The sequence below is a fragment of the Pelodiscus sinensis genome, chromosome 2 (genome assembly GCF_049634645.1).
Source record: "Pelodiscus sinensis isolate JC-2024 chromosome 2, ASM4963464v1, whole genome shotgun sequence".
Lineage (NCBI taxonomy): Eukaryota > Metazoa > Chordata > Testudines > Trionychidae > Pelodiscus > Pelodiscus sinensis.
The window spans coordinates 82,054,366-82,078,533 of record NC_134712.1 but is presented as its reverse complement, the minus strand read 5'-3'; the positions used below and the strand labels follow the sequence as shown (position 1 = coordinate 82,078,533).

General features: G+C 42.5%; 1 protein-coding gene across 1 annotated transcript in view; it reads left to right on the top strand.

The window, feature by feature from the left end:
• DLGAP1 (DLG associated protein 1) overlaps positions 1 to 24,168 on the top strand; it is a 597,103-nt gene that overhangs the window by 224,613 nt on the left and 348,322 nt on the right. Inside the window, exon 3 of the mRNA XM_075920931.1 lies at positions 13,631 to 13,738. The gene's annotated coding sequence lies outside the window, so the exon portion shown is untranslated. The remainder of the gene's footprint in view (positions 1 to 13,630; positions 13,739 to 24,168) is intronic.

Sequence of the window (24,168 nt, the reverse complement as noted above, 5' to 3'; positions counted from 1 at the left end):
AATGTTACAAGTAGTTCCAGTGTGGATGTAGTCAGTGAATAGGTCAGATGAACAAAAGTATTTATGATAGATAAATTTGTAACATGGGTTTATAATAGGTCACTTAACACTGCAATTACTGTATCAGATTTATATCACTACCATACCTGTAATGTGACTATTTTATAGTTCACTCATTAGTGCCTAATAAATATTTTTGAAGTAATCTCTCTCTCTCTCTCTCTCTCTCTCTCTCTGTGTGTGTGTGTGTGTGTGTGTGTGTGTGTGTGTGTGTGTGTGTATATATATATTTTCCTGTGGGATGACATAGTGATGTCATCACATTATCTGCATCCTTATGCTGCTGCTGCCACCTGCCTCAGCTGCTTGCTGTGGCCCAGCCTTGGCGCCATCTGGACACGGGTTGCTTTGGCTCCCGCTTCAAGCCCTGGGAGCTGTGCCATTGGGGAAGAGCTGCTGGGGCTGGGTCCCCTTGGTCATCCATGGCACTTCTCCTTTGCCATCTGAGCCCACTCATCCGGGCTGCACTGGATCCTGTCTTCCATATAAGACCGACACCCCTCGGGCCCTTCACCCCTTCCGCCAACAACCCGCATCCTCAGCCTGCTCCTACTCCCTCTCTCCTAGCCAGACACCCCGCCCCCATCCCGCTCTTGCCCCTTCCTCCCTGACCAGACATCTACCCCCAGAAAGAGGCGGGTTGGTGAGCGTAGCTCGCATGCTGTCTGGGGGTGGTTGGCAAGCGTAGTGAGCAGGGGGCGCACCACCCATTATCTAAAATGTTTGTTTTCTCCCATTCTCTTGCTTTATATTCATGAAAACTATGATATTTGATTTACCTAAACATTTCTTGAGGCTAGGCATATAATTACTCTTTAGTACAGTAATAGCTATTGCTGTGCTGTTGGCAGTCCGGATAATTACCAGTGTAGATACTTTTGAATATATGCTAGATCACCTAGTCAGCAATGTGCTCAAACTTTTGTTTGATTTTTTCCTGTGGTAGTCAGAAGATGTACTTTCATTTTGCTGATGGGCTCACAGTTGTTAATTTGTGCTCAAGGTAAGGGCAGAGGGTTTCATATCGCTAGGAAACTTACCTTCACCAGGTGACATTAAGCATAATGAGAATGATGTAGAACATGTTAAAACAGTGCATGGTAAAAATGTAGTATAGGACCTCTCCTTCCTTAGTTTCTCACAGGTTCCTCTCATGGAACAAGTTCCCCCATCATATTCACTGGACTTCCTGGCCCCGCCTTCAGATTTCTAGTAATTTTTTTTTCAAATTTTTTATGTCAGCCTTTCTGAGGGGTCTGACTTCTGGTTTCCTATTTCACATCTGTCTGTCTTTAATGAGCCCTAGTGAAAATGAATGGTCATATGCTCGTGTATAGTTGATTGTGTTACCTAGCACTGTGAACTGCATTAGGCTGTAGTACTTCTGTTAAGCTCCTAATGTGGAGATAATCGAGCAATAGTTTGCGGAGTCAATAATTATGTGTTACCTCATATTTAACATGGTTCTGAGGTACATGAGGACCATTCATAACCTTAGAATCTCCACTAGTAACATTTTTATCATAATTAGATAAACAATAATGTGTTTTATGGGTCTGTTACTCCACAATGAACAAAAGTCACAAACATTTCAGCAGCTCTACCGCATCCAGGATAGGACATTTGAACAATATCTTCCAGTAGAATTTATTCCTCAGAGCTAAGGCAACACTTACCCCTAATCCCACTGCAGTGTGTCTGAGTTCAGTACAATGGTCAGTACCAATGGATAGTCATAGATAAAGGATATCCACTCTATTTCTGTCTTCTGGAATGGGAATATCATTCAGGACATTCTGCCATTAAAATTGGATATTTATTGCACTATCATCTATACTCTGAGTGGAAAATTCTGCAGTGTTTTGAAGTATTGCAGATAAATGACCACTTTCAATGGCTCTTCCTCCAAAATGTACTTATCCATATATGAACTATAGGAGAAAACATACCATTTTACCCCAATTACATGAAGCTGTAGAAATAATTCCCAAATAAACAGAAAGAGGTCTTGGTAAATATCCAAGTAAACTTTTTCAAGGAGACATATTTAAAATATTGCTGTTAGAGTTTTAAAAGTTTTGAGTTTTGAATTTTTGACGGAGGACACGTTTTTTCTGAAAGCTTTATACTAAAAAATCCATGTATTTTATACAGTTATTGGGGGGCTGTGCCCCTTGCTCTCTATGCTCGCCAACCCCCCTCTCTCCAGTGGCTTTCATGGCCAGAGAGCATGCGAGCTTTGCACACCAACCCTGCCCTCGCTCTGGGGTTAGGTGTCCAACCAGTGGGGACAGGGCAGGGGCAGACTGGAGTCAGGGTGTCTGGCCAGGGAAAGGGAGCAGGAATGGTCTTAGGGGTAGGTGTCTGGCCAGGAATGAGGGTGCAAGAGCAGGCTGGGGATAGGTGTCAGGCAAGGAGGGAGGAGCAGGAGTGAGCTGGGTGTGAAGGGTCTCGGTGGAAGGGGTAAGGGGATTGGAAGGGGCTGGGCTCTGATGGCAGAGGGGACACGGGGTGGCCTGGGAGGGGTGGATTGGGTCTCGATGGCAGAGGGAACATGGGGCGGCCTGAGAGAGTGGGGGGGTTGGGCCCAGATGGTGATGAGGATCCTGCACAGCCCGGGGATGGGAGGGGACCCAGCCCCAGCAGCTCCTCCCCAGTGATGCAGCCCCCCTGGGGTGTGAAGTGGGAGCCGGTGCTGGAGCAACTCATGCCTGGAGGAGCCAGCACCAAGGCTGGCCACAAGTAAGCGACTGAGGACAAAGGTGGTGGCAGTGGCAGCATGAAGACACGGATGACATGATTACATCACTTTGTCATACCGGATGAAAATTTTTTATATAGAGAGTCAATTATTACTTTAAAAATATTTATTAGGCACTAACCAGTAAGCTATAATCACATTGCAGGTATGTTGTTATAAATGGAAAGAGATTTTTGTTAGTTTGATTTGGTTATTTTCCAAATTAGAGATGGGGCACTAGAGACCTAACAGTCAACAATCAGCATGTAGTGGTGCAACATTCTTCTATGAATTAGACACATGAGGATGGAGAAATCTCATTTGAAACCTTTTTAGAAATAGTTAGACTTCACTAACTTGTTTTTTTCAGTTTCATAAGCGTGAACTAGAAGAAGTCATGTTCTGCAGCTATCTAACATAGATCAAAAGTTATTTTGCAGAACCGCCTATTGTTTTTAATTGAATATTTCATAGGAAATTTCCACTTGCAGGCTAACTACAGGACAAAGATCCATGTTTGTTTCTTTTTCCTAATGTTATGTGTCGACTAACAATTCAGTTTCATATATAATTAATACTTGAAGTCAGATTGAGAATAATAGCGTTGCCATGGAATAGTTAGAGTAAAGTGTCTACTATTCATACGCTGCTATAATGCATATTTTAATCATGAATGAAATCAGATTTAGTCTGTTTTCTGTGTAAACAGAGACCAGTCTGTATCATCACTAAAATATATTGTTGGCAAGTGACATGAGCTGTCAGCATGATTTTAGACACTTCTCGTTTCTTTCAGAGTGCACAGCTGAAGTCTTCAGTGATTCAGAGATTTAAAATGCCTCTTCACTTTTTTGCTAGATGCTGAAATCAGTACATTTTCTTCAGCTAGGAATCATTTCTACTTTAGATACAGGAAGAAGTGATTATCGATAATGACTTACTAAAATAGTGTGATTAAAAATCACTCTGTGTAGAGCATGTTAATCTGCATTGATTTTTTGGGGGGGAGCCTTTATCGTTAAACAGCTTGAGGGTGTCTCCTTTTCAGTTTAACCTGAAATAATGTCTTGCATGTGTGTATAATTGGCGGCAAATACAATGGAGCTAAAAAATGTTGTTGTGTTGACAAAGAAGAGACTTACAGCTCAGTACTGGTAAGTAATGCAGTACTCCAGTTGTCATGGGAAAAATGATCAGTACATTTTGACTTACAGCAAAATCTGTGTGCATTATTGTTACCATACATCAGTGGTTGAGCTGTAGAAAATAAAGTATTGCATTAATATTTTCTGTGCGAGGATTGGTTGAATTGGTTGACTTAGTTGACTTGATAGAAGGCTTATGTAGAGATGTGGGCTTTCATATTATTTAATTATATATTTGTAATTTATTGTCGCTCAGCATGCAGCATGATTTCTGATTGTCAGAAGGAGATGGTTAATTTTACAGATGAAGTGGAATGGGTAGAAACAGTAACAGTGAATGTACTGCAGCTGTAGGAGGGAGGTTATTTCTTTTTGTGGCTTTATATTTAGGGTATTCCTGTTACTGCTAAAGTAGGGTGGTTGGTGGTAATATTTAAAAGAAACCCTCCTTTGCAAGTAGTTGCTGCTTAGTCGTTCAGTAATCAAAAATTTCTGCTGTCTTCTTTATATTTAGTACAGCAAATATTGGATGTACATATCTGGTATCGAAGTGTTAGCAAATGTTTTCTTTAATAACTGACTCTACGTGGGTATCTGTCATATGCAATGCAATGTATCCCTGACTCTAATGGCTTATTAAAATTGTGTGAGGCCCCTCTTATTACTTATTGGGTTTTGATGTGGTTGAAGTCATGTTTTCCCATACACAAAGAACAACCCTGCACATGCATAATTAATTATTTTTATTTTACATTAAGAAAAACAATAAAGTAACAGTGGACAAAGACGCTTGTCTCTAGCTGAAATATTTATATCTCCTCTGTACTCAAAATGGCAAAAGATAGCAGACTGAGAATACAAGCTACACAGCTGACTCTAAAAACACAGCTGAGGTTCTTAACTGGATTTTTCCATTGAAAAGTATATCAATACTCATGGAAGCACTGTGAAATGTTAATCAGTAGAGTAGGTATAGCAGAGATGAGGGTACCTTTCTTCCTCATACTTCCCTTTGTACCAAACATACAGGAGTCACATATAGAGATAATAGGGAGTGGCCACTTGTCACCTAAGAACTGGTTTTAAATCATCTTCTTTCTATAAATTGGGTACCAAACAGGTGTCAGTTGATATGAAAGATTTTGGTCACCAGCATGTGCTGAAATTGAACCAATGACTCATTTTAAGATTTCTGCCTTTTAGATAAGAGGTAAATAAAGTTGTGAGTTTTACATTAGCTGAATTTTGAATGGGTTCATTATGAAAAATGATGTATCAGGCTGTGGAGCAGTTTCAAGTTTAGGTTTTTGCTGTGATGGAGAATTCATAAATTTCAGTGAAGTATTAATCCTGCTGTTTCACTGAAAAGCTGATGTGGTGCTGATTAAGCCATAAACCTCTATGTTTGCAAGTGAGGATGCAAGTCAATCATTATTCAAAGGAATGTAACTAATTTTTAAAGGATTAAGTTTTAGGAACATTTGTGATCTACACATTAGTCATGCCCAGATTCTGTTCAACCAGAATTCAAATTCATCTGGCTGGCAGAATGAAAAGCTGATGTGGCAGCTGTTTAACTACAGCAAAGAGAGCTATTCTGGTCATACCAATAATGATAGGCCTTTGGCAAAGGTGTGGTGTTCGGGTAAAAGTTGTGCAAATGTCTGAGAGAGGGAGATGGACAGAGAGTGAATGTGAGTGAGCAGAAAAACATCTGGATGAAGAGTTGAAAATAATATTTAAAAGGTTCAAAGTTCCATAGTGTTGGCAAAGCCTGTGCATCTTGGGGGAGAAAATCAAGCCTGCAGGTAAATATGCAGAAAAATTAGAGACACACATTAGAGTTTTACCTATAAAAAGTAGGCTATCTATTTAAAATGCATTTCATTTTTCAGAAAATTCTTACAGTGAATGAACAACATTTAAGCAAAGTATAATGGATGCTTTAGGCTTTTGCAGTGATTTACCATTTAGTACTTTGCAGTGATTTATCATTCAGTACCATTCAGTACACAGCCATGTATCATGGAGCCATGCCCATGTGATGACATCCATTCAGTCCCTGGCTCCAGTTTCTTGTGCCTTATGGAGGGAAGTAGTGTGTTTGCAGAGGTAACTCATGTAGCCTATAGGGTTCTTTTGGCCAACAACAATCCTTTTAAGCCTCAGTTCAGCAAGTTGCTTAAGCACTTGTCTTGTAATGGTGCTTAAAATTAGGCACTGGCTTAAATACCTTGCTGTCTTGCTGCCTTAAAGAGAAACTTTGACAGCTTCCAAAGTGAATCCTGGACAGCTGAGTGAAAGGCGGAGACTTGGGGTTGTGATTGATTCTCAAGGTTCCAACATGAAACCAAAACAAATTCGGAGGCTTATTTTTTAAGGTGGTGTTGAAGTCAAGAGAAATTGCAGGTATTTGGTATATCTGAAAATTAAAGCATTAAGTGTGTAACTCAGGATGTATTTTCTCCTTGGATTTTATTTTAAAATTGATATACAGTAAAAGCTTTGTTATCCAGCATGTTGAGAGTATGCGGGTGGGATGCAAGTAAATAAAAAATCTAGTTAACTAAGGGTATGTCTACACTACAGAATTTTGTCAGAAAACTGGCAGTTTTTCCAACAAAATATGAGTTATGTCCACACTGCAATCGTGTTCTTTCAAAAATAAATTAAAAGAACAGAGGGTTTTTTCCCAGCATTGGTAGTCCTCTTTCTACAAGGAAGAGGCCTTTTTCTGAAAGAGTTCTTTTGGAAAAAGGTGTGTGTAGATGGGGAGGAGGGTTTTCTTTCGAAAGAAGAGGCCCCCAGGAAATAACACAAGTGCCCTGATGGACACGCCATACTAATCCCAACTTTATAGTTCCTGTCTTCTGCCAGCTCTTGAAGCTGCAGGCACCCTGGACAAGCCTTGTATCAGGAAGCCGGTCTGAGAGCAGCACCCCGACCATGCGGCTCTCCCTGCCACAGGTCTTGCCACTCATGGCCGAGTATCAAACCTCCCAAAGTCCCCTGGCCCTCACAGGGAGTAGCCCCACGGTCCCCAGGACCCACCCAGGGGGACCAAGAGGTGAGCACTCTCCTGGTCTGGAGCGGAGATCCTGTCCCTCCTTGAGCTCTGGAGCGAGGAGGAGACCTTGCAGGATCTCTGCTCCAAGCGGCAGAATGCCAATATATTTGAGTGCATGGCCAAGTCCCTGGTGGAGTGCGGACACCCACCCCGGATCTTGGAACAGGTCCAGAGTAAGGTAAAGGAGCTCTGCCAGGGATACGTTAGGGCTAGAGAGTGCAACTCGCACTCAGGAGCAGGACCCACACCTGCCCCTATTACTAGGAGCTCCACCAGTTCCTGGGAGGTTGGGAATCCATTTCCCCACCCATCGTAGACTTCGGCCTTGAGACCCCTGTTGTTGCCCAGCCAAAGGTCATGGCGTAGGAGGAAGTGGACCTGGGCCAGCAGGAGGAGGAGGAGGAGATGGACATCATCACCCTGTCCTGGGAGCCGGTGCCTGTCAGCCAGGACATCTCCCAGGCCTCCTCTGACACTGGGGAGGGATCTTCAGGTGAGTGCTCTCAGTTTGTCACACACACAGGGTGGAGGAGGTGGGTGCAGAGGGGCTGGGGTGCAAGCATCACTGGGGCTGGTTGGACTGGACATCGTGCTGCAGTCCGTGCACATGGAACCACGTGCAGCATTAGTGTGAGCCGCATGGACTCAGCAGCCCCTAAGCACAGGGAGGGGATCCTGCTGCCAGGCTCAGGGGAGGCCACACACACGTCTGGCCTTGGGGGGGCACCTACCAGCACCTGTCACAGCTGGAAGCAGAGTAGTCACAAGGGTGCAGGCAGGACTCCAGACACCCCAAGGAGTGCCCAAAACAGCATGTGGGCATGACTGCATGTGCGAGGCACCACCCGCTCCTGTGGGCAGTGCTCCAAGCCACAGGTGTGTGTGTGGATACCAGGGAGGCCCAGGCTGCTCCCGGCTCCTCTGCTGCCCACGGGATCCCACTGTGGCCAGACACTTCCCTTGCCTGCTTGTCCATGGGCTGGGGAGGGTAGGAAGCGAGAAGCATGGTCCCCTGGGCACCCTGGGGCCCTTGTGAGGCAGGGCCTGCTGTGCAGACCACACATGGCCTTGCTCCCAGGACATTCCCCTCCTCTGGCCCAAGGACTGTTGGTCGCTGCTCACAGAGGAGGGCACAGCCTCAGGGACAGTGTCTTCATGGATGACTAACCACCTCTCCCTCTTTGTATTCTCTACAGCCGGATCAGTTGGGACTAAGGGGTGAACCACACTACCCATGCCAGCTGCCACAGCCCGGGGGACCCAAAGGCGCGCCAGGGTCCAGAAAGATCTCATGTGCCAGCATGTCAGCATCCTGCATGACATGCAGCAGACTCTGACATAGAAGATACGCGAGGACGCTGAGTGGTGGAACTGTGCCTGGGACTAGCTTATGCAGCGGTGCGACAGCATGTGTGCTGTCATGAGAGAAATGATGGCACACCCGCCTGCTGTCGCTCCTCCTGGCTACTACCCTCCTGCCCCCCATGCTATGCCCATTCCCTCTCCCCCTACCCTCTGCAATGCCCCTGCTCCTTCCCCAAGCAATGCCCATGCCCCCTCCCCTCGTGATGCCTACAAATGTACCCACCTCCAGTTTTCAGTACAGGCTAGATTTCTAAAACATGTGGACATCGTGTGCCCTGCTCGACCACCCAACAAAAATGTCCATGAACTGTCCGTGGTGGCTGACCAGAGCCTGCAGTACCATAGGAAAGTAGCTCTTGTGATTTATGTACTGGGCCACTCGATACTCCAGTGCACGGACTGGAATATGGGTTCCATCGATGGCTCCACCGCAGTTTGGGAACCCCAGGGCAGCTAATGTGGCCACAATGAGGTCCAAGTGTCCCAGGTGGATAACCCTGCGCAGCAGGATGGAACAGCTGGCCCTCACCACCTGAAGAAGGAGACAAACACACAAAACAGAGAATGAGAGAGGGAGTGCCTGAGCCCTTGGGTGGTGCCCGACCCACTCTCATCCCCTCCCCCCGCAAACACCCTAGGAGCCACCCCCTATAAGGCCACCCATCCAGCAGCAGGAATGTGTGAGGGTGGGACTGCAGAATCCTCCAGGGACGGGGCTTCCCCCACTCTCACTCCACACCCCAAACCTCCCAACCCCTCTTTCCCGAGAGCCCCCTTTTCCAGGAATTCCCTCCATACACACAGGGCATGCACCCCGAGAATTCCTCACTTTCATGAGGAGGGCCCCAACAGTGGACTTCCCCACGCAAAACCGATTGTCCACTGACCGGTAGCTGTCTGGGGTGGCGAGCTTCCATATGGCAATTGTGACCCGCTTCTGCAGAAGAATGGAGGGCTGAAGTTTGGTGTCATGTCTCTGGAGGGTGGGGGTGAGCCAGGCACACAGCTCCAAAAAGGTGGCCTTCTGCATGCGGAAGTTTTGAAACCAATGCTGGCTGTCCCACCACTCCATGACCAGACGGTCTCACCAGTCCGAACTGGTTTTGAACCTCCAGAAATGCCTTCTGTGGGGTGTGGTTGCCAAAGTGTAGCTCCTGCACCCAGGGAGAGGGTCCCAAGAATGAGCTCGGGATCAACTGTGGTCAGGACCAGAAAGAGAATTGGCACGAAATGCTGCAAAAACTGCAGCATGGCCACGTGGGGCTATCGCATGCCCAGGGGCAGCTCCGGCTCCATGGCACCAAGAGAAAAGCTGTGATGTCCAAAAATGCAGGGCAACCAGAGGAGACACTGCAAGAGCTTTGCTGTCCTTTGAAGAGGTAGGCAAGCATGCAGCAGAAGCAGAGAAACGGCTGTCCGGGGAGTCCTTATAAGCACGTGCCTCTGCAAGGCTCCAGCACCAGCAACTCGGAAGCAACTGGTGACCTAAAGTCCTGCCTGAAGTGTTTTGGGTGGCCTTTTATGCGAGATAGCATCCAATCAGTCTGGATGCTCTCTCAAAAATACAGATGTCTTTTTCTATGTGCTTTTGTGTGTGGATGCTCTCTTTCAGAAGAAATTTTTTCAGAAGAGATCTTCCAGAAGAAAGCTTCTTCTGAAAGAAGCCTGCAGTCTAGACATAGCCTAAGAGGGAGAGAGTTTGAGTATTAAAGGAGGCTCAGGGCTGGTGCAGGAAGGGAATGCAGGGAGCAGGCTCTGAGAATGAATTTGGATGAGGGAGGGGTTTAGGATTGCCAGATCCAGGTGGTGTTCATCTTGGGTGGCTTCCTTGAAGTGGTGATGTGTTCCTTCTGGTCCTAGGAAGAGGCACAGCTATGTGGGTCTGCATGCGTCCTCCACTAGTGGGGCACACCCCACAGCTCCCATTGGCTATGGTTTCTGACCAATGGGAGCTGCAAAACCAATACTCAGGGTGGAGGGCAGTATACGGAGTCCCCATGGCCGTTCCTCTGCCTAGGAGCAGCAGGGACATTTTTCTACTTCTGAGAAGCCACATGGAACCAGGTGAGGAGCCTACTAGTCCCATGTCAACTCGACTAATAAATTGGACTTTCAATGAAGTCCAATGCCACATAACATAGCTTTTACAAATTTTTAAGACATTGCGATTTTAAAAAATATACTTACAATGTTATTACATTCTGGCAAGGAAATGTAAAAATATTTAGTAAAGTCAATATTATCATTAATTTAATGTCTTTTCCTTAAAAAGGTACACTCACCTTGAAATCTACTCAATTTCAAAATGAGTTAAAAGTGATATCCAGTACCACACCTCCACACAGGTCTTCCTGACAAGTGTTGTAGTTTTACAATAATGATTTATTATTTTAAAAATATTTTCCTCCCCCTTGAAAAAGCCATACAAACAGAGTAAAATGGACCAACAAACTGACTACACCCTTGGAACGCGACTGATGCTGAACCAGAGAATTTGTCAGACCACTTTCACTACCAGACATTACCAACACTTCCACTGCTTACTGGGCTTTTAGAAGACATTTAGGGGTAAATTAGAGCTAAGCAACAGCACAAAACACTGAGAGCTGAGAGAAAACTTTTTTTTTAAATACTTTGTCAGAGTTAGTATAAAGATGGCTGTAAACAAATTTTATGGGACTGTGGGAAACTTGGCCACCACATCCATGAGAAGTGGACATTTGGCTAAGTAAAATCATGCTGGACCACAGATGTTGCCAAACCAGAGAGTGACAAACTAGAAAGATTCTGCCTATATCAGTTAGGTGACTTTATACCCTTACCTCACTAGGGCACATAGATCCTGAATCAGTGTTGAAATTCATCCCTGGCTGAAACTTGGATTATTACTACTAATTCAAAACACAATTAGGTAACATAAGCTGCAGTCTCCTTGAGTTTGGACATACCTACACTTCCCTTCCAAGGCCTTCTGTCCTACCTTCTGTTTTCTCTGCAGACAGATAGTCCTTCCTCCTTATCTTGTGTATAACATTAAGAAGCAGTGCCTGTGCTATTCAAGGGACTTTAAGTTAGTAGTGGATGTTTTTCTGCATGATATACTATATTAGGAACAGGAATTAATTCATGGAAATTCTATGACCTGTGTTATGCAGGAGGTCAGGCTAGATTGGGGTGGGCAAACTATGGCCCGTAGGCTGTATCTCTGGCCCAACAGCCATTTTAATCCAGTCCTGAAGCTCTGGCTGGGGAGTGGGGTTGAGGGTTTACCCTGCTCCCTGTAGCTCCCAGAAGCAGTGGATATTTCCCTGCTCTAGCTCCTAAGAACCACAGCCAATGGGAACTTCAGCGGGGGTACCTGTGGACAGGATATTATGTAGAACTGCCTTCCAATGCCTTAGCAGCATGTTACCCTCCCCCCCCAGACAACTTTGCAGTTTTCCAGGAACTGCTTGAGATAAGCACGACCCAAAGCTTGTGCCCTAAGGGGTCCCAACTACAACCTCCTGCTCCAGCCCTGATCCTCCTCTTGCCCTCCAAACCCTTTGATCCCAACCCAGAGACCCATCTTGTATCCCAAACCTGTCATTCTGCCCACCCAGTGCCTACACCCCCAGTCAGAACCCTCATCCCCCCTGCCCAGCTTGGAGTTCCCTCCCACCTTCTGAACCCCTCCTCTCTAATCCCACCCCAAAGTCTGAACCACCAGCCAGAGTCCGTCCCCTCTCCTGAACCCCACCCCCAATTTTGTGAGCATTCATGGCCCGCCAAACAATTTCTATACCCTAATGTGGCTTTCGGGGCAAAAGGTTTGTCCTTCCCTGGCCTAGGTCATCAGTGGTCCTTTCTGGCCTTGGCATCTCTGAATCCAACACCATCAAGGGTTTGTTTTTTTAAATACTTTGTCAGAGTTAGTATAAAGATATTTACTCTATAATACGATAAATGGTTAAATGGAGTTACGGTGTTTATATTGCTGTAGATAGCTCACTGTTGTAATGATTACTATTTTCATCGGCTATTTTATCTGGCAAGGATTTGTAATAATAGAAGTTAAAACATTTCAGAACAAAGCCTGTGGATTTGTTCACTATTTATTTATTTTGGAAGATTTAATAGATTTACAAGTAACACGTGAGGTTAGTGAAATTAAAGGAAATTTAAGCTACCCCATATTTTTCTCACTCTTTCAATTTGCTTATACTCGGTGCACAATCAAGTTAGTAGGGCTCTTTTTCTTGATCAACCCATTAGTAGAAGCTGGAACCTGAAGAAAAAAGCTTTGAAGTTGGTCTGAATCACCGTTGTGTATTATCCACATGAAAAACTACAATAGAATGTGAATGAACAAAGCTGTATTTGTTGAGACATGTAATACATTTGGAGTGCTGAGACAATTCATCTCACCTGCTTAACGATGAGAAGACCATTTATTTAGTTAATTTTCACCACATGGTTTTGATGTCACTAGATGGGAAATATAATCTATAGCACTGTAAAATGTTGAAAATAGGGAATTTTTCACCTAGAGCCGCTGGCTTGAAAAGAAGTATTTTTTAGTTACCTTAAACAACTTAAAATGCACATTTTATGTATAATTCGTATGTATATGATTAGTTGTCAGGATTGCAACAGCAACAGACTGCAGAAGCCCCGCATAGCTGGGGAGGACTGGGCGGGCTGGCAGCAGCAGCCCACATGTTGGCCTGGGGGCCGGGCTGGAGCAGTCCCACACTGGGATCCTGCGTTTAATCAATTCACCAGTTAAATGCTAGGTTTAACTGGTTAACTGATTAACTGGGATTTTACCTTCTGCTGACTGATCTATAGAGTTGTTCTGTCATGAGTTCTCCACCCTGTCAGTCAACTTCCCCTTTGAGGGTTGCTTTATGAGAAAAAGGCAGTAGGAGAAAGGGGTTGGGAGCTTGGTGGAATAAGAGGTGAAAGAAAACTCTGTATGACAAGTGTGAGGAACTATACACATATAAGCATATATATCTTTATCTTTTATTGGTTTGCTGTATTGTTTGGGTGAGGTCACTTATATAGTTCCAGGAATGTGGTTTTATAAATACTTACTTTTGCATTTCTCCTTGCATGCACAAAAATGTCATGTATGGCACCAATTAGCTTAGATATGAAAATCTCTCATTACTGCAGTTACTTTTGATGGCTGAATAAGTAGTTTTTGTTATTAATTTTCATCTTATTTCAGGCTAGTAGTTTACCTATTGCATTTTGATTACATTTCAGAACAGTCAAGCATCACGTATTGCAACTGACATCTGCATTAACAACCGTGCAAAAATTTTCCTCCCTCTTTATTCCCTGAAACAAACCAAAATGGAAAACTGATTAAAGGTGAGCCCTTTTTTTCAGTCTGATTTGTTTTCAGTCTGTCTCTGCATTTGTTCTTTCAGATGTTTGTCTATACCAATGCACATTTTAGGCAAGCAACCATAAAAATAAATTGACCCCAACTGGTTGCCTCCTTAATGAAAACTAATCTAAATCTGGTGACTTGCTGTCTTTCAGTTGGCAAAGTATCTGTATTAAGTCAAGATCCTCTATCTGTATATATCTAGGCTTGCAGACTATATATATTATTAACGTTGTTAGTTGTCTGTAAACATAATTGCATCTCAGTAAACTATTTTAATGGGACTTGCATGAACAGAAGAATATATTATATAAACTGAACTGTTTGGGTAAAACTCCAAAGGACTGCTTGTACTGTAACTGTGGAGCAAAATGACAGATTATGAGAGAAAGGATTGGTTTGGCCTGGAGGGAGCGGGTGGGAGGGGGCATGGAAATCAGAACAGAAAAAGAAGTACAGCATCTTGGAAGGAACATTGAATATTGCCTAAAGGAGTTCTGAGAGTGAAAAAACTGCTCTCTCCACAGCTTCCTTCCAGTGAAAGCTTTTTTTTATTTTATTTTATTTTATTTTTAAGGACCTATGGATCTTATAAATATGTCAAAGATAAATAAGCTTCTAGAAACTCCACCCTATTGTGGGTAATTGGTATCAGGGTGAAATGTATCCCAGTTTGATTTACTCCATCAACCTATTTCTTCTGTTCTGTTATTTGTAAAGCTTATCCCCATCTTAAAAAATGGGCAATTGCTCTCCTTCAAAAATTAATATGCAATTTGATACTGCAATCATTTCAGGTGTTAGGCCAAAGAAAGCACTTTTTCACATTTTGTTCTTTCAAAAACATGATATTTTTACTTGTCATTTCTTATATGTTGGGAATAGCTATTTTAATTACCAGAATAATTTTCACTGAAGGTCTCACTTGTGAATATTTTGAATTTGATGCCTCCCTTTGGCTGTGGACCCTCATGCATAGCATGTCCTGCATGCCTCCCCAGTTGCATACCTGTTTGGTAGAAATGAAAGAATGACTTTACAATGCATATTACTCACTATACAGACCCAGATACATCCTATCTATAAATAAAATAGAGAATTTTTTCTCAGTGTTAATTTAATGGAAGCAATAAAAAATTTAATGGTATAGTGTCTAGATTTTAGCATTACTACACAACTGACCTGGCAAGCCATTTTTTAGAAGAGTTTCATTCTAGAACATTAGTTATGCTGCTATAAAAGTGTAGTTATTTTGTAAAATAACGCTAGGCACTTTCTTTCAGTGCACATCTGAAAAATCAAGGACATTCAGTTTTGTAGCATATTGTACCTGTAACCAATAGAACGTCACAATGAGATCAGTACCATGCTTATATTGCACCGTCTAATATTTTCCTTAGTCAGCTGAGCTCGATTTCTCAAATACTCTGCTTTACAGTCTTTGAAACATTTTTAGACCATTGATTTTCTTCCATCACATGGTTATTAGGTTTAATATACTATCCGTTGATTGCAAAAGGCATATTAGTTCGGTCTGGCAGGTGTGGTCCAGTAGGACCACAGATATTGTTGAATCAAAAGAGAGCCCCGGCACCCTGGAGTGCGAACTGGCCCTGGCCCTGGACACCAACGAGCAGTGTTCCCCCTAAGCTGCGTGGCACCACCGCTTCACCAGTGATTCATCAGCCCAACCCAGTCAGAGGCTCAGGGCTCCATGCACAGAGCTGACTGACTGGGCAGGGCTGCTGAATCACCTGTGAAGCTGTGCTGCAGCTCATCTTAGAGGGAACGCTGCCAGTAAGCAGTAATTCCCTGGAGGAGCACAGCAGAAGCGGGGCAGCTGGCAAGCCTCATTGCAGGAGGAATAATGGTAGTTCGAATTAGGAGCTTTAATTCGAACTACCTAGTCCGTGCCGTGTGTAGCTGCGGGCAGGTAGTTCAAACCACGGGCATTTAAAAATGGTGCCCACCCGGGAACATGCAAATGAAGCCCAGGATATTTAAATCCTGGGCTTCATTTGCAAGTTCGAATGCCTACATTAGTCACCCTAGTTCGAACTAGGGTGGCAGTGTAGACATACCCAGTGGACCCCAGCCAAGAGGCAAGAGGGAGGAGAAGATGTAGTCCTTGGAAGGGCCAGAAGGATGGCCCCTCATGATGGGGAAGATGAAGATAATGAGAAAGATAATGGGCTAACACCTAAGATTATTCTAGAAGGAATGATGTAAGTATATGGTAAGGAAATATGGATGTACGTTCCCTGTCTCATGAAATTGAGGTATTTGTGACAGTGCTAACAGTATTCATAAACTGTAAATATACAAGAGTTTCTATATTGTGAGTGTTGTAACCGTGCGCATTAGGGTTCCCGATCTTAATATAATTGAATATTGGGCCTGATCCTGGGGCAAAGAACTGTCAACCCTAAAGGCGGGTCATTAGTATTTAAACATAATCTTAGATCAGGCTACAGTGCATTTGATGGAAATAAAAATATCAGTTCTGTTGGCAATATTTATGAAATTGCCATGCCATATCCTTGAATATTGAATTGTCCTTTGTGTGTGTATATATCTCAAAGGAAGTACTGTTGCTGGTTAGGATTTAGAATCAGAATACCATAGTCCTTTGCTTGGCTGAGCCAGTGACTTTTGTCAGTTCAACTGCCTGTGCCTGAGTTTTACCCTTCTGTAAAAGAGGTATAATGCATATTTGAAGGGATAGTGAGAGTTTATGCTTATAAATGGCTTTGACTTTCCCCAGTGAAAAGTGTGCCATAAAAGAGCAAGACATTGTTCAGTAATAACTTTGTTAATTGCTTATATATATTTGGCATCAACTGTAGTGCAAACTGAAATCTAAAAAGTCTTGCTGTGTGTTTGTGTGCCTGTATTACAAATAGCATTGCCCAACATTTAACACTTACTCCTGTGGGAATTCTGCACCACTACACATGTGTATAATTAATTAGCCTTGCATATTTTAATTGTTTTGTTTAGAAACAAAGCTTCTGCAGGAGAGCTGCTGCAGTTCTCCCTTTTGTCCACCAGAGAGCACTGTGGCACTAGAACAGAGCATGAGCTCCTGTCTCACTAGGGAAGAGAGGGAGGCTGCCTTCTGCATAGTGCCTGTTGGGCCAAGTCAGGAAATAGGGCATATGGGGAAACAGGCAGTGTGGAGCTGCTGGGGAGCGGGGGATCAGACAGGGCCTCATAAGGGCTAATTAGGAAGGCTGCACTGGGTCAGGGGCTGAATGTTAGTAGAGATCCAGGATCACAGGTGGGAGGGAGGTGCAGGTCACATGTAGATGGGAGGAGGGTGCAAGTCCATACTGAAACGGAAGAGGCTGAATGGGGGCACAGAAATATGGTGGCAGGGGGAGCAGGTGCAGGGCCACATAGGGATGGGAGCAGTGGTTTTTGAGTGGGGGTGCAGGGCCACAAGCATAAAGGGCCAGGTGTGCCTGACTGAATGGGAGAGGCTAGGGATCAGCCAGGCTCTGCATGGGGCAAGCTCCCAAACAGTACCTCCCAGCAGGCCCCTTAAAAAAAACCTGTTCCATGCTTTTCCCGCCCATACCCAATAACCCTCCCAGCTCACTCACAGGCTTCTTCCCAGCAATTACTTCTCTTTCTCTCAGCTCCTCCAGTACCCCTGACTCTCTCCCAAACCCTTGGACTGCTTCTGAGGGTGTGGGAAGTACAGCTCTGTATTGTAGTTTACATGAATTATTTTAACTCAGAGTTCTGTAATAGTTATGCCTAGTAAGGAAACTATTTGTAAAAAAAAATTAATTTTTGTTGTTGTCTGTAATGTTGCTGACAGATACTTTGAGTAAATGGTTTGAAGGGGTGGGTTGGCACTAGGTTGTGGAGCAGGATGGGGAAGAACAGTGCTGGAGAGATGTGCTGGAATGTGAGACGGGGCTGAGGGTAGGGACTGAGATGAGAAGATGGGAGACTAGAACAAAGGCAGACTGGGAAATCCTGAGATGGAAGCCACAGAAATACACTCCTCTCAGTATCTGGAATCATATAAAGGATTCCAGAGTCTCAGAATCCCTCTGCTGTCAGCCAACAGCAGTGAAATCCACTGCCAAAATATATGCCTCATCTTCTTGAGGCTGATTCACATAGAGAAGGACAACCTACTACTGTTGTCAGTTAATTAGAGTGGCAGAGGTCTTTATGGTATATGTAATGTTCCAACACTATTGATAATGTGTATCATCCCTATTATATCAATGTGATGACACGTGTTGGATTGGGGGGGGGGGTGATTTGCTTTTCTAAAGATCTAGAAAATTACACTCAAACAAGTACATTAGAACAACATTGTTTGCAATGTCAAGAATTCCAACATTTGGAAATGCCCAAATTAAGGTTTCCCGTCAACCTTATTTGGTCCTGTGTTCATTATAATGCAGTTTTAGATTATCACAATATACTTTTCCACTGGGCCTCTCAGAATTATTGAGTGGAGTAAGTTTCCTCTTTAATGATTGATTTAGAGGGTTACCCACAAATCAGCTTTTTAGAGCATATCACAAATCAGTTCTTCATGGAACTCTGGAAGTTCTGAGAGAGTAGAGCACTGGCAAATGAGAGACCCGGAGGGGGGAAGGTTGGCTGCCGGTGGTTACACCCACTTTTTTTTCCCTGTATGTGTTCCAACCCCAAAGCACCCACAGAGTCCACACCTATGGGGAGCAGACCCTGAGAATCTGTGACACTTGAGAAAAGCACTACAACTTTGTATAATGAAAGAACGATAAGAGAGATCTTTGGGCTCACTGCTTTCTAATGAGGAAAAAACTAATATGCTCCCGCCAAGACCACATCCCGTCATGTGTAGACAGCTCCTTTTTGCACAAAAGCCTCTTGTACAAAAATGGAACCTCATTAATTATGCAAATGAGGTGTGGCGATATTCCACGCTTCACCTCATTTGCATCTTTTTTGCACAAAACGGGGGCAGTGTAGATCTAGCCTAAAGGAAGATTCTTTTGTTGGAAGGTGAGGAACCCAGCTGGATTTCCTGGGTATCACTTATTTCCTTATCTACACACCTGGGTCTAGAACATAAATATTCTAACCCCTACGCAAGGCTTTAATCTTTTGGGATCATGTCAGGAATAGAACTAGTCTTAGTCCATCCTCTTAATTTCCTTTTAGATATGATACCAATTTCCTCCCAGGCAAGTATCATAACTCCCTGAAAGACTGGTACCATGTAGGCATACAAAGATAACAAAGCAGTAAAGTAAATGTATCAAGAGAAAGGTGTAATACAGACTACAGGGAGTAAATGCTGGGGTTTTAATTCTATCCGCAATAAAAATGTGATTAATAAAGAAGCAAAGAGTTTCAATTCCATTGACAGGTAAAGAAATAGTCATAATGATAAGAATTGTAGGGCTTAATCTTTGAATTGTATAAAAACTGATTAATTTTTATATGAATTCATGAATGAATGGCACAAAATGGTTGATAATGATTTTGTGTATTTTTTTTACAATTTGACTTCCCTTTTTTGCAATAAGAGAAGAGAGAGATGAATTTTGTAACCTTCAAACCAAATCTTTTATTGCAGGATGGCTTTCAGAGTATTGAGTGACCACTTAGAAAGAAAGAGATGACATGCCTTCTCTTTATGTAGTTCTCATTATGTATATTGGAAAGTATGGATATTTGTATTTAAAGAAATTACTTGATAGTTAAATGTGTATATTTCTCTGTTTCTCCCTTACTTTATTTGAAAAATTGTCAATACATTACAGATAGATATTTGTTCACATGAATATTTGTGTACATAGTACCGAGAGATCTCCAACTTAGATTTGTGAGGTCTACTATGTTAGACATTGTACAAACACAGTCCCTGACCCTAAGACTTTACAGTCTAAATAGATAAAGGTGAAGAATGTAGAAGATATTTATATTATTTTGTTACAAATAAATTCATATCTATCTTTTTAATTAATATCAGGTGTGATCTACATGGGTACAAAGAATAGACTTAGTCTAGGGCAGTTGGTCCTCTGTGGGAGGGCAAATAAGTAGTGGTTGAACTGGTATTATTAATAAGCAATATAGTGAATCCACTGCTGGAAGTCTACCTCTGACCACTCTCGTGAGATGAATAAATCAAATTGGCAAGGTTCAAGAGTCCCAGGACAATGGAATTTTGAAATGAATTTAAAAAAAAACTCAGAGATAAACACTAATTAGTGATCAGCTACAAAAGCTCAGCTATGCTGTATTCTGGTGGAATATTATTATCATTATTAATTATGATGATGAAAGCATTAACTTCAGCATTTATAAAATTCAACAGTTAGAATAATTTGCACCCAAAAGTTTTCAAAAGAATGAGCCATTAATGGTAGATTTTAATAAATCTTGAAAAAATAGGGAAATTCCAGTGGACTGGAGAAAACTAGAAAGTAACTGATGATGAAATGATACAAAGATTGTTAGAGTGGTAAATACTGATGGGGATGGGTTGCTTAAACAGAACTAGGTGGATGACTTGATTAAATGGATGCTATCAGAGTGATACAGACAGATACAAGTTAATACATCTAGGAATTATAAAAAAGCCATTTTACAATATGAGGAAATTCTATAGCGTAAGAACAGTAACTCACAAAATAATGTAAGGGGTAAGGCTAAATTACTTACGGAGTATGATCTCCTAGCCTGATGGTCTAGCAGGGTCCAGTAGTTCTAATGTGATCACTGAGCTTCTGAATACTGTTTTTGAGTCTAGCAGCTAAGACCACTACAGGAATATTATATCTGGTTTTGGTGTCATTTATTTTAAAAGAATCCTGGAACATTGAAGAAGATTTAGAAGAGCTATAAGAATGATTAGGCATCCTGAAAATACATCTTGTGATGAGAGACTAAAGGAGCTCTATCTATTCATTTATTAAATTGCAGATTAAGAATTGGCCTCCTCACAGGAAGAAGAGAACCAGTACTATAGGGGTTTTTAATCTAGGGGTATGTCTACACTACCCTCCTATTTCGAAATAGGAGGCTAATGTAGGCATACCGCAATTGCAAATGAAGCCCGGGATTTGAATTTCCCGGGCTTCATTTGCATAAGCGGGGCGCCGCCATTTTTAAATCCCCGCTGGTTCGAACCCCGTGCGGCACGAACTAGGTAGTTCAAACTAGGAAGCCTAGTTCGAACTACCTAGTTCGTGCCGTGTGTAGCCGCGCGGCACGGGGTTCGAACCAGCGGGGATTTAAAAATGGCGGCGCCCCGCTTATGCAAATGAAGCCCGGGAAATTCAAATCCCAGGCTTCATTTGCAATTGCGGTATGCCTACATTACCCCGCTAGTTCGAACTAGCGGGGTAGTGTAGACATACCCTAAGAGATAAAGGCACAACAATTTCCAATGGCAGAAGTGGAACCTACAAAATTTAAATGGAAAATAAGGTGCACATTGTTACATTGGGGTAAATAACTATGGAAACCGCTTTATGCAAAGGATGTGATAGATTCTTCATCCCTTAAAGGCTTTCAGTCAAGATTAAGGCTAGGATTTTCAGAGATTCCAAAGCAGAAGGGACCATTGGACAACTGTGATCCTCTAATGCAGGCCTGGGCAAAATCTGGCCTGCGGGCCAAATCTGGCCCACCAAACCACCAGATCCAGCTCACGGAGGTAGTGGGAATCTCCAAGCAGGCTCCTCTGCTTGCTCTGCAGCCCCACACACCTCTCAGAAATGCGGTTGCAGTTCGCTCTCTCTTTGAGTCCAGAGGGGAGTGGGGAGATTCAGATGCTGTTCCTGCTGCCAACACAATCTCATTGGCTGGTTTCTGGTCAGAAATTGGCCAGTGAGAGCTGCCTGTTTGAATAACAGGCAGCCATGAAGCACAGCCCTCCTGCTCGATTACTCACTCAAGCACATGGCCAAGCAGGCAGAAACATTTTAAACTCTGCAAGCCTTTAGCTCTGCAGGCAGACAGGCTGGTTTGGCTGCTGGATGGTAAGTCTCCTGGCCAGAATCTGCATCTGGCACCCCAAACCTCTGCCCTCCACTCTTGCCCCGCTACTCCATATGCACCCATACCTCTCCCAGATCTGACACCCCAATTTCTGCCCGAGATCACAACCCCCTCCTATCTTAGGTCACATTCCAAAATCCTGGACCCAGTTCCCTGCCCTAGGTCACAACTGCCTCCTTCACCCAAACTCCCTTCCAGACTCCAGTCTCCTTCCTACACCCAAATCTCTTATCCCAAGCTCCCTTCTACACCCAGCCTCCAACCCAGACCCCACATCTCCTCCATTAATACCATTGAAAAATGCGGTCCTCGACCACATTCCAAAATCTTGGAGTAGCCCCCCCACCCATCAAAAATTATTACCCACCCCTGCTCTAATGTGACCTTCTGCATAACACAGGCCACAGTTCCTCCCCAAAATAATTCTTAGAGCATATCTATTAGAAAAACAGCAAGCCATGATTTTAAAAATTGTCGAAGATGGAGAATCTACTGCAACCCTTGTGAAATTATTTCAGTGGCTAATTACCTTTACCATTACAAAATTATACCTTTATTTCCTATCTAAATTTATCTAGCTTCAACTTCCAGTCATTGAAATGTGCTGTACCTTTCTCTGCTAGATTGAAGAGAACATTATTAAATATTTATTTCCTCATATAGATACATAGGTGAGAATGTTTTACATTCATAATATAAACAAATTGTATGTTTTATACTGTTTAATCTATTTTGGGAGACTGATTATACAACATATCTCTCTGACAACTAAGATCTAATTGTAGATTGTTGTGGTTATATCAGTATTACAGAGGCTATTTGTCATTTTCAAGCATCATACATCAGTATTAGATTGAAAATTATACTGACGAGATTGCTGCAGTTCTCTTTGTGATTGTGTAGATGCTCTGCACATCCAATAAGGAGATGCAGCAATATATATTTAAGACAAATAGCTACTGACAACTTCTGTGTATCCTTTGGACAGTTTATACAAGGGCTATAAGCAAAGGATTTCAGGCTATGCGATACAATCATGACTTTGAAAAACAAGTAACTTAATTAACATGGTTTTAAAAAATTATGAGTTTTTGTGATCAAGACATTAATGATAGAATGTTTAGTAAAAGAATTCCAGTGACTGAGCAATTCACTTGTCTGCATTGGTGTATGCAAAAATAGAAGTTTAATTGCAGCAGACCAGGGGACTCCTCCTTTAATGAACATAGCTTTCAAAAATTAAATTATAATAGTTATACTAAGTAAGCATAGTAACGTTATATTAACTGAAGCAATTCAGTGTTTGATGTAGCCAATTGCTTCAGGAAAAAATGTTACCAATAGCAATCAATAAAACCTCAGAGTTTTTAACCTCTTGGGAATGGAAGTTGTCTGTAACTTTTGAAATGTTTGTAATTCTGAAAAAATGTTATAGCTCTTTCGAAAATTTATAACTGAATGTTGACTTAATTCAGCTTTGAAACTTTACTATGCAGAAGAAAAATGCTGCTTTTAGCCATCTTAATTTAAATAAAGAAGCTCAGAAACAGTTTTCTTACCTTGTTAATTTTTTTAAAACTTTCCCTTCATTTTTAGTGGTTACTTTTTAACACAGTTAAACAGTTCTGCATCTGAAGAGCCTGATGTGGATGCAAAATTTTGTACCTGCATCTGCATCTGTATCCACAGAAATTAGCTGTGGATATAATGGGGATATCTGAAAATTTGCAGGGTTCTAGATACAAAATTTGTATCCACATTCATATCTGCACAAAAGAGCCTTGGATAGTCACATCCATATCTGCAGACACGGATACCCATGGATGGAAAGCAAATAGCTATGAAATTCCAGATCTCTATGGATATTTTTTTTGTCTTTGCTGCTACCTGATTGTGTATTGCTATTTCCAAACGAGGTGTTTTGTTGACCAATTAATTCATAACTCTGAGGTTCTACTGTGTACTATATCTAATGTTTTCTAAATCATTTCATAAACTCCATAAGCTTCTTTCCTAAGATGAAATTTTAAATATATACAATTGAAAATTTGAGTAATATGACATGAGGCAACCCATCCTTCCTACAAGTACAAATTGGACTGATTAGGTCAAAACATATTTCCTTAATATGATATGGTGTTTGCCCTCAAGTAGAATAATGCCAGGACAGAATTGATGACAATCTGCAAACATGACATCAAGAAAGAAATAATACCTCTTGGTTCGAGTGTGCCTTTAAATAACATCTGTAGAGTTTCTTTGGATTTAAGACCAAGAGCAATCCAGTGAGTATGCAGATACATCTTACAGCTTGTAGAAGGTGTTGTAGCTTACTATATGATACGTATGTTGGGTATGATATTAGAACAGGCATCTTTTACCCAGA